This window comes from Peromyscus maniculatus, chromosome 1 (assembly GCF_049852395.1).
Source record: "Peromyscus maniculatus bairdii isolate BWxNUB_F1_BW_parent chromosome 1, HU_Pman_BW_mat_3.1, whole genome shotgun sequence".
In the NCBI taxonomy this organism is placed as follows: Eukaryota; Metazoa; Chordata; class Mammalia; order Rodentia; family Cricetidae; genus Peromyscus; species Peromyscus maniculatus.
The window spans coordinates 52,937,897-52,949,618 of NC_134852.1; the positions used below are offsets into that span (position 1 = coordinate 52,937,897).

General features: G+C 44.0%; 1 protein-coding gene across 2 annotated transcripts in view; it reads right to left on the minus strand.

Annotated features, from left to right (window-relative positions):
* Positions 1 to 1,096, minus strand: part of LOC102911405 (uncharacterized) — a 29,632-nt gene extending 28,536 nt beyond the window's left edge. The window contains exon 1 of one of the 2 annotated variants that reach the window (XM_042268467.2): positions 958 to 1,096. The gene's annotated coding sequence lies outside the window, so the exon portion shown is untranslated. Of the gene's footprint in view, positions 1 to 423; positions 758 to 957 lie in introns of those variants that run through there. The other variant, XM_076577811.1, reaches the window with a different exon arrangement.
* Between the last annotated feature and the right edge of the window lie 10,626 nt (positions 1,097 to 11,722).

The following is an 11,722-nucleotide window of genomic DNA, read 5'->3' on the forward strand; positions in this document are numbered from 1 at the left end:
AATCCCTACCTTGTAAATCCACCACATTGATAGCTATCTTATTGTAACTATATTGTAACTATCTTATTGTAACTAACTTATCGACACACTATAAACTGAAGTGGAGAGATGGGCGAACAACATGAGTCCCAGTGTGCTCATGTGTCTCCTGTCGTAAAGGCTCCGAGCTGAGGTTTTCTTTTCAGAACTGATGTGGATTACCCTGAATCCTGAACTCCAAATTCTGACTTCTCTGATGGTAGTCAACCGAGCCTTACAGTTTCTCTAGACTTTTCATATCTGTTGTTTGTTCCCTAAACAAGACTAACCCGCCTGCTCTGAGGGTGTGACCCAAAAGTAGGAGTTCCACAGTAACGAGTCTTTTCAAATATAGTTTCTCCACCCTCATAGATTTCCGAGACAGGATTTCACTATGCAGCCCACCTGGAACTCTCTGTGTGCCTATGGTTGTCCTCCAAGTCGCTGTCTTCCAGCTTCCGCAGCTGGAGTGCTGAGATCAGGGAAGTGGGTCAGCCCATCTGACTTCCGACTATATTTAAAAGTCACGCTGTTGGTAAACTGATCTATCTTGTGCACAGAAATCCTTATCACCTCCAATATTTAGCTCTCTTTTTTTCCAATTTTTCAAGTAAATTTGACATCAAGGAAGGAGTAGACGTTATTTCCCCCCACTTTGCGGTGGGAGACTAGAGGATCCGGTAACCACCTACCACCCACGTTCTGGTGACCTCGCGCACGCTCGCTCTCACCCTTCCGTACAATCCACACCCTCCAAAACCCTTTTCCCTATGAAGTCACACTCGCCTCGCCGTAGTCCCTGCGGAGGAGACCTCTTGCGCCTCCAGCGCCATCCCGGAAACCGGGTGGGTCCCCTAGAGCCAGCCGGCAGCCAGCGACCAACAAATAAAGGCCTTAAGGCCCCATACCCAAAATGCCTAGAACCAGGGCAAGACTCACCTCAAAAGTATAACTGCGACCCCACGGGCTACGAACTCAGAGGACCAGCGAATACCAACCAGGACAGCACCCGGTTAGGTCGGGTAGGGCACTGAGACGATCCGGAACAACCTCTCTCCAGCCACTTCCGCCATGTGTCTCAGCTTTTAAAGTGAACTACATTTCCCAGAAGGCCGTGCTTCTCCAGACTCCCCAGGAGAGTTTCAACGCCGGAGAGTGGAAGTAGAGAATGTTGGAACGAGAGAACATACGATTAGCCTTCTAAGGGAGAACTTCTCACGGATCCGGGGCTAGAATCCTCTGTTTTTTTTAGGTGATTCAGCTCTGCGGTGGGGTGGAGATTTTTATTCCAGAATCAGGAGTGCGGCAAGGACCGGATCAAATGACCCCGCTCAGGACTACATTTCCCAGAGGCCATCGCAGCCCGTTTCTCCTTGAAGAACTCAGCCTGCACTTGACCCTGGGTTGTCATGTGGGAGTTCTGTAGGGCTTCCCAGGTGTGGAGTACCACGTCTGGGGGACAACGGGATAAGGCCTTTATACTGGGGATGACTGGATGGGCAAAGATCGCCTTGTCTTCACTGGAACACAATCTGCCTATGCTTGAGAGTCACTAATTGAAATGTGCTGCTTTGCCAGACCTGGGCATGCATGCCCGTAGTCCCAGCATTCAGGAGGTAGAGACAGAATAAGGAGTTTCAGGGCCAGCATGGTTACATAGCGAGTCTGAAACCAAGGTTACTTAAGAACCTGTGTCTAGAAAAGGAAAATAGTGACTAAAGAGATGACTCAGCACTTAAGAGCACTTTCTGTTCTTCCAGAAGACCTGAGTTCGGTTCCAAGCACTCATGTTGAGCCAATCATGAACATTTATGTTGGATTAAACTTTATGGAGGGTTGTTTTTGCTTGTTTGTTTTTGAAACATTTGTCTCACTGATATAATGAAAACTCAATGTTGATCATGCTGGCCTCAAAGCCTGAAATCCCCATGTCTCTGCCTCCTGTTTGCTGTGATTAAAATCATTCATCACCACATCCAGCTAAGTTTTGGTGGTTTATGTTATTGTTTGGTTTTGTTGTCGTTACTGAGACAGAGTCGTACTAGGTATCCTTGGCTAGTGTTCTGGCCTGGAGCTTGCTATGTAAATCAGGGTGGCTTCTAACTCACAGAGATCCTCCTGCCTCAGCATCCCAAGTCCTGGAATTAAAGGCACATGACACCATGCCCTGCTGACTTTCAGTTTTGGGGAGACAAGATCTTGCCTGGAATTTACACCAGTTGTCTCAGCCTCCTGAGTGCTGGGATTATAGGTGTGAGCCACCACACCTTTATGTTTTTCAATGGACTTGTTAGTATTCTGATGCGCCTTTTGGGAACCCATCCAGGGTCCTGATGCCATCCTACATTCCCTTTAAGGAAAAACTCCTCCCCCCTTCACTCAAGCTCTCTCTCCCCCTTCTCACCAGGGATAGCACACACCTCTCTCTCTGTCCTTTCTCCCCCTCTCTCCCCCCTCTCCCTCTCTCTTCCTTCCTCTCTCCTCCTCTTCCTCCCTCTTCCTCCCCCTCTCTCCCCGCCCCTTTCCTCTCCCTGTGGATGTCCCATCCACTGTGTGGTTAACTTTCCTTGGGGCCACACTGCCCCACTTACCCACTGAGGGGTACCTTGGCACAAGGCCTCTGGCACACGATTTCACAACTTTAACACTTGTAACATTTTACCTATTTTTTTTTTTTTTTTTTTTTTTTTTTTTTTTTTTTTTGGTTTTTCGAGACAGGGTTTCTCTGTGTAGCTTTGCGCCTTTCCTGGAGCTCACTTGGTAGCCCAGGCTGGCCTCGAACTCACAGAGATCCGCCTGGCTCTGCCTCCCGAGTGCTGGGATTAAAGGCGTGCGCCACCAACGCCCGGCCTCATTTTACCTATTTTTATTTTTTTCTCTTGCTTTGTGAGGCAGGATCTGCAGCCCAGGCTGGCCTTGATGTTGCTGTCTTTCTGCCTCACTATTCCCATCGTTTCTATTACAGGCCTGACATCCAACTTAAATTTTGGAATGGGAGCTGTTCTATGACTATAATAACATCTAATTCGTATCATATCTAAAAATAATGACTTTTAAGTGTTTTAATAACTGTACCTCTTTCTGGTGGTCCTAGGAATCTAGTGTAATACTGAAATCGTAATGGTGGGCACTTGTGTGCCATTCCTACAACCCCAGGGAAATAAGGAGTAGGAATTAGGGATGTGCTCAGCAGTAGAGAACATGACCACTGTAGTTTCAACCCCCAGCACCTCCAAAGACAAGAAGTGAGGCGTAATGGCCTACTCCCATGACCCTATTGACTGGGAGGATATGTTGGAGTATTGCCCCAGGTTGGAGGCCAGCCTAGGTAGCCTGAGTTAAAACATGAGACAACATTAAAAAATAAAAAAAAAAGCTACTAGAAAAATTAAAACTAAAGCCACCCCTGGGGACACTAGAGCAGCCACTCCGCCAAAAGAGATAAGATCTAGTCCAGGGCACTGGTCTGTATGACCAGATCACTCCCTAAGCTGAGAGGAATCTTATTCACAAGACCTACTGGCAGCTGGAAATCAGATTCTGTTTCTTAGATGTCTAGGATCACTGGACTTTTCTGAACCTCCTGGGACCCTCAGGCACATGCTCTCTTTAGACATCTGCCCTGGGGGAATTCTCCATGAACCTGCTTAGGGCAGATATGTGGCAGGCAAGAATGAGTGAATGTAGGAAAAAAAAGGCCAAGGAAAAACACCCTGACCCTGAGGAGACCTGAGACCCGGGTCAAGAAAAAACATCCTAACCCTCACTTGACTCCAGGACCAGGGCTTAAAAATCCCACCAATCCCCGAGCTTGCCCAAGAAACCCTATAAAAGCTCTTACCCTGTTCAGTTTGCTGCTGCTTCCCACCCTAGGCAGCCACCTCCTAGATTCTGACTTCCCAATAAATCTCTTGAGTGAGGTTTGTTATGTGGTGTGACATTACCCCCAGAGAAGAGCCCAGCAGCAACAACTTTGGCCAAAGCAGAGCAGAACTGTAACGCTTTCCCTGGGGAATCTTTTGAAGGGGAAAAAATCAGTAGCCCTCTTGAGAGTTGGCCTCCATCTGAAGGTATCTGCTGACCAGAGATTGAACTCATGTGAAAACAGGGCTGGAACAATAAATCTAAATGTATATATCTGGAATTCAGCAAACAGGATGTAGGGAGAAAAAAAAAATTGTCTTTGTAGATACCCTGCATCCTGTCAGCCATTAGTAGTTTCATGCCTACAGTTCAGCCTGTAACTTCAAAGAACTACCTTATCCCTAGCTCCCTCACTCAATCCTAAGATATGTAACCCACTGCATGTAAACTTTTCCTATATAAACCCCTTGTAATGAATGCTTGGGGTTTCCTTTCTCACTCGCTGCAATGGAGTGTTGGATGAAGTCCCTGCCCAGACTTGGCTTGAATAAAGAAACCTTTTGCTTTTGCATCAGAAATCAGCTCCTTGGTGGTCTTGTTGAGGGGCACTCACGACAAGAGCACTTTCCCCTAGGGGAGCAGAGTTCTTACACTCCTAGGGACCTGAACAGAGCTCTTCTGCCTAGTGTAGCAGAGTTGGAGCAGAGTTGTTACATCTGCATTGGGGAATGCTTGCAGAGACTTTGTGAGGTCTGTGCCTGGTAGGGAATGTATGGGAGCATGCGTGCCTGTATGCATGGGGGTTGAAAGAGAGGGGGAGAAGAAAGAGGGGAAAACAGAGGGTTGGGGAAAGAGGGCTGTGACTGTGAGAGACTGGGATGTGTCTCCTGAATGGGAAGTTCGTTGAGAAGCTGTGACCGGTGAGCTCCTGGCTGTGCATGGCATCACGAGAAGTGAGGTACATGTCCTTAACGTTTGCTTGGATCACTATAGTTGTGTGTGTCGATAACCCACTGTAGATTCCCTGTTGTTTTTCTTCACAACAGCTTGGGACTGACACTGAAAGTCGCTAGATGATCCCTAGATGAGGTTTTTCAAGAGGAAGACATTGCCTTGTGTTGTGGAATATTACTTTAACTCGGTAAAAAATGTTACATTTGTTATGTTGTCTCTGTTTAATGATGTAAAGACGTGTTGCTTGCCAACGCACCTGATTGGTCTAATAAAGAGTTGAACAGCCAGTAGCTAGGCAGGAGGACAGGTGGGGCTGGCAGGCAGAGAGAACAAATAGGAGGATAAGAGGGGGAGGAAGAAGGAGAAAGAGAGGGAGATGCCAGGGGCCAGACAGACAGACCAACATGGAAAAAGCAGGAAAGTAATACATACAGAAGGAAAGAAAGGTAAAAAGCCAGTACGTGTCTTAGAATCCCTGTTCTGTAAACTTGAATACAATGTCCAGCTCCACTCTGCTTTTTTGTTCACCAAATTCAGGTCCTTGGGAGAAGCAATATTCATCACTAACTGATGATTGTGACTCCCAGAAGGTGGTGCAGTGGTGTGCCTATGACTTGCTGATTGAACCATCTCTTAAGCCCCTAAAGTGTGGGGTTTTTTTTTTTTCTGTTTTTTATTGTTAAGAAGGATCTCTCTATGTACCACTCAGGCCTCAGGCTCTCCATATTTTAGATCAGTGGTTCTCAACCTTCCTAATGCTGCAACCCTTTAATACAGTTCCTCATGTTGTGGTGACCCCCACAACTGTAAAATTATTTTTGTTGCTACTTCATAACTGCAATTTTGCTACTGTTATGGTTCATAATGTAAATGTCTGCGTTTTCTTTTCTTTTTTTTTTTTTTGAGACAGGGTTTCTCTGTGTAGCTTTGCGCCTTTCCTGGGACTCACTTGGTAGCCCAGGCTGGCCTCGAACTCACAGAGATCCACCTGGCTCTGCCTCCCGAGTGCTGGGATTAAAGGCGTGCGCCACCACCGCCCGGCTATGTCTGCGTTTTCTGATGGTCTTCGGCAACTCCTGTAGAAGGATCACATTCCTACACACAAAGGGGTTTCGACCCACAGGTTGAGAACCACTGCTTTAGGCTTTCCAGTGTTACAATTATAGATATGAACTACTGTCTCAACTTTAAACCTACTAGTTATTTATATTATAAGAATTTGGACACCTGCCCAACTCAGCCCCAGTTGCCGGCCAGCAGGCAGAGCTCCTGCAGGAAGGCCCCCCATTCACCAAGACCCCTCAGCAGCGGACCCTGCAATCTTCACACCCTGGCCCCATTTCCATCTGCCCGAGACCCCAGCCACTTCCTGAGGCCTGGAAACCAACCCCCAGCTCTATTCGGGCCTAGAGCTCTCATCAGGCCTAGAGAGAGAGCTCTCATTGGACAGAGGGCTGTCAATGGACCAAGAATAACCTCAGCAGACAGGAAATCTGCCAGCCCTCACTAGACCAAGAGTGGCTTTCTGAGAAGTAGAATCTGCCACCTCTCATTGAACCAAGAGAGGCTTCCTGAAACACAGAATCTGTCAGCTCTGACTGGACCAAGAGTCCTGAGAAGAGCAAGAAAGCATCTGTGAATCACAGAATCAACTAGCTTGGGTTGACCCAAGAGCAGCTCCCTGAGACACAGAATCTGTCTGCTCCAATTGAACCAAGAACTAAGATTAGACCCAAAAGGGCCCCCTGAGACACAGACACAAAAGGCAAAGAGTGAACCAACAGCAACTCACTCAGACACAGGCACCTCTTATACCCATTAGAGGAGGAGATGGGCAGACGTCAAGGCAGAAGTACATACAACAACATAAAGAGCAATACAGCATCACCAGAACCTAGCCCTCCTCCAACAGCAAGACCTGAGCATCACAAGGTGGAAGAAGCAGAAGAAAGCGGCCTTAAGAATAGCATCATGAAAATGCTAGAGGCCTTTCAAGAGAAAATAAAAAATGAAACTGAGGAAAAGATAAACAAAAAAGTGGAAGAAATCAATAAAGAAATGGTGAAAAAGACAAACAAAAAATTGGAAGAAATAGAAGAAAAGACAAATAAAAAGTTGGAAGAAAGCAATAAATCCCTTAAAGAAAACCATGAAAACGCAATTAGACAGGTGAGGGAAACAGTTCAAGACCTGAAAAAGGAAATAGAAACAACGGAGAAGCTGGGTGGTGGTGGTGGTGGTGATGGTGGTAGTGGTGGTGGTGGTGGTGGTGGTGGTGGTGGTACACGCCTTGAATCCCAGTACTTGGGAGGCAGAGGCAGGCAGATTTCTGTGAGTTCAGAAAGCTACACAGAGAAACCCTGTCTCAGGGAACCAAAAAAGAAAAAAGAAAAAAGAAAAAAAAAAGAAAGAAAGAAACAATGAAGAAGACCAAACAGAGGGAATGCTGGAAATAGAAAATCTGAGTAATCGAACAGGAAACACAGATACAAGCATAACCAACAGAATACAAGATGGAAGAGAGGATCTCTGGTATAGAGGATACAATAGAGGAAATGGATTCATCAGTCAAGGAAGATACCAAAGCCAAAAAAGTCATAACACAAAATGTCCAAGAAATCTGGGACACCATGAAAAGACCAAACATAAGAATAATAAGGATAGAGGAAGGAAAAGAATACCAACTCAAAGGCACAGAAAATATATTCAACAAGATCATAGAAGAAAACTTTCCCAACTTAAAGAAGAAAATACTTATTAAGATACAAGAAGCCTATAGAACACCAAACAGACTTGACCCCCCCCAAAAAAAGTCCCCTTGCCACATAATAATTAAATAACTAAATCTACAGAATAAAGAAAGAATATTAAGAGCAGCAAAGGAAAAAGGCCAAGTGACTTATAAAGGCAAACCCATCAGAATAACATCCGATTTCTCAATGGAGACTTTGAAAGCCAGAAGGACCTGGGCAGATATAATGCACACACTAAGAGTTCATGGATGCCAGCTTAGACTAATATACCCAGCAAATTTTTCAATCATCATAGACAGAGTGAACAAGACATTCCAAGACAAAACCAGATTTAAACAATACCTATCCACAAATCCAGCCCTACAGAAAGCACTAGAAGGAAAATTCCAACCTAAGGAAGTCAGATACATCCATAAAAAACACAGGCAATAGATAACCCCACAGCAGTAAACCCCAAAGAAGAGAAGTAGACACACATTACCACCAAAAGATAACAGGAACTAACAATCACTGGTCATTAATATCCCTTAATATCAATGGACTTAATTCACCTATAAAAAGACACAGGCTAACAGAATGGATACGAAAGCAGGAGCCATTTTTCTGCTGCATACAAGAAACAAACCTCAATTTCAAAGACAGACACTACCTCAGAATAAAACGCTGGGAAAAGTCTTTCCAATCAAAAGTCTTAAGAAGCAAGCTGGTGTAGCCATCCTAATGTACAGCAAAATAGACTTCAAACTAAAATCAATCAAAAGAGATCAAGAAGGACATTATACTCATCCCCAGAAAGATCCGCCAAGATGAAGTTTCAATTCTGAACATTTATGCCCCAAACACAAAGGCACCACATATGTAAAAGAAACATTACTAAAGCTTAAATCACACATTAATAGTGAGAGACTTCAACACCCCACTCTCACCACTGGAGTGATCTGCAAAATCAAAACTTAACAGAGGAATAAGGAACTTAACTGATGTTATGACTCAAATGGACTTAACAGATATCTACAGACCATTCCATCCTAACAAAAAATAATATACCTTCTCAGCACCCCATGGAACCTTCTCTAAAATTGACCACATACTTGGCCACAAAGCAAATCTCAACAGATACAAAAAAGTTGGAATAGCCTTCTGTGTTCTATCAGACCACCATGGGTTAAAGTTAGATTTCAACAACAACAAAAACTACAGAAAGCCTACAATCTCATGCAAACTGAATAATGCTCAACTGAATCACCAATGGGTTAAGGAAGAAATAAAGAAAGAAATGAAAGACTTCCTAGAGATCAATGAAAATGAATACACCACATACACAAACTTATGGGATGCTATGGAAGCAGTGCTAAGAGGAAAATTCATAGCACTAAATGCCCACATAAAGAAGCTAGAGAAATCTCACACTAGTGACTTAACAGTACATCTGAAAGCCCTAGAACAAGAAGAAGCAAAGTCACCCAGGAGGAATAGACGCCAGGAAATAATCAAATTGAGAACTGAAATCAATAAAATAGTAACAAAGAGAACTGCTGTGAATATCACTCTGTATAGATAAAATGCTGATTGGCCAGTAGCCAGACAGAAAGTATAGGCAGGACAAGCGAAGAGAATTCTGGGAACAGGAAGGCTGAGTCAGGAGATGCTGCCAGCTGCCACTGCCGCCATGACAAGCAACATGTAAAGATACCGGTAAGCCACAAGCATTGTGGCAACTTATAGATTAATAAAGATGGGTTAATTTAAGATATAAGAGGCAGGCGGCATCCAGCAGAGACATACAGGCCCGGTGGCGGCGGCCCGCAAAGGTAGACAGGCCTGGCGGCGCCAACAGGCAGAGGCAGGAAGGCCCGGCGGCAGCCCGACAAGTAAAGAGGCCCGGCGGCAGCGGTCCGCAGAGGCAGGTAGGCCTGGTGGCGGCCTGCAGGCCCAGCACAGGCAGACAAGCCCGGTGCGGAGGCAGGCAGGCCCAGCAGGTGGAGGCCGAAACACAGTTGCAATAAAGACCAGAAACTGAGCTATTACCTGCTTAAGGGCTAGTGAAAACAAGCTCTTAATCAAGAGCTTGGAACCGGGACGCCTTTAACCCCAACACCCGGGGAAGAAGCTATCTCTGTGGGATGGAACCAGAACGAATCTGAACACTCTGTCTGAGGCCAACCCAGGGCCCAGCTGCTGATCCTGTGAAACTCAACAACTTGGAGGTGTTGGTGAGACTACCCTGCTCAGCTGAAATCCATCTGGGAGAGGATTCAGATCCCTACAGTTTGAACTCTGAAGAAACAAGATCAGCTGAGGAGTTGATGAATGAACAAGACGTGACCTGGGAACACAGAAGAAGGCGCTGCCCAGCCACCAAACCAGATCACCAGAATCATAAATATATACTTCACAGACTGAGATCAGCTGCTCCTGAAGAAACAGCCCAACAGCAGCAATTTAACCAAGAACTCCTAGTGAACCAAGACTAAAAATTAGAACAAGAGAGGCACTCTCAGACACAGACACCACCTGCACCGAGCATAGGAAGAGATGAGTAGACGCCAGTGCAAAAATACAGGCAACAACATAAAGACCTATATGGCAACATCAGAATGTAGTGATTCTACACCTGCAAGACCTGAACATACCAAGACAGAAGAAACAGAAGAAATCAATCCTAAAAATGACTTTAAGAAGATGATAGAGGCCCTTAAAGAAGAAATAAAAAAAAAATCCCTTAAAGAGGAAATAAAAAAATCCCTTAAAGAGGAAAAGAAAAACTCCCTTAAAGAGGAAATAAAAACTTCCCTTAAAGAGGAAATGAAAAACTCCATTAAAGAGGAAATAAAAACTTCCCTTAAAGAGGAAATGAAAAACTCCATTAAAGAGGAAATAAAAAAACTCCCTTAAAGAAATGGAAGAAAAATGAACAAAAATGGGAAGAAATCAAAGAAAGCCAAGAAAAAGCAATTAAGCAGATGAAAGAAACATTCCAAGATCTGAAAAATGAATTTGAGACAATAAAGAAAACACATGCTGAGGGAATGCTGGAAATAGAAATCCTGACAAAACGAACAGGAACTACAGATGCAAGCATAACCAACCTATTGCAAGAGATGGAACAGAGAATCTCTGACACTGAAGACACAATAGAGAAAATAGATTCATCAGTCAAAGAAAACACTAAAGACAAAAAAGTCGTAACACAAAAAGTCCAAGAAATCTGGGACACCATGAAAAGACCAAACCATAGAATAATAGGGATAGAAGAAGGAGAAGAATACCAACTCAAAGGCACAAAAAATATATTCAACAAAATCATAGAAGAAAACTTTCCTAACTTAAAGAAAGAAATACCTATGAAGATACAAGAAGCTTACAGAACACCGAATAGTCTGGGTCCAAAAACAAAAGTCCCCTTGCCACATAATAATCAAAACACTAAACACACAGAACAAAGAAAAAATATTAAGAGGCACAAAGGAAAAAGACCAAGTAACATATAAGGCAAACCCATCAGAATAACACCAGACATCTCAATAGAGACTATGAAAGCTAGAAGGTCCTGGACAAATGTTATACAGACACTAAGAGACCACGGATGCCAACCTAGACTATTATACCCAGCAAAACTCTCAATCACCATAGGCGGAGTAAACAAAATATTCCAGGATAAAACCATATTTAATCAATACCTGTCCACAAACCTAGCTCTACAGAAAGAAGGGAAAATCCAACCCAAAGAAGCTAAACACATCCATGAAAAATCAAGCAATAGATAATCCCACACCAACATACACCAAAGAAGGACAACACAACACAACCACAAAAAATAACAGGAATTAACAATCACTGGTCATTAATATCCATCAAGATCAATGGTCTTAACTCACCTATAAAAAGACACAGGCTAACAGAATGGATAAGAAAACAGGACCCATCCATCTGCTGCATACAACAAACACACCTTAACTTCAAAGACAGACACTACCTCCGAGTAAAGGGCTGGGAAAAGGCTTTCCAAGCAAATGGACCTAAGAAACAAGCTGGTGTAGCTATCCTAATATCTAATAAAATAGACTTCAAACTAAAATCAATCAAAAGAGATCAGGATGGACATTACATATTTATCACGGGAAAAAATCCAC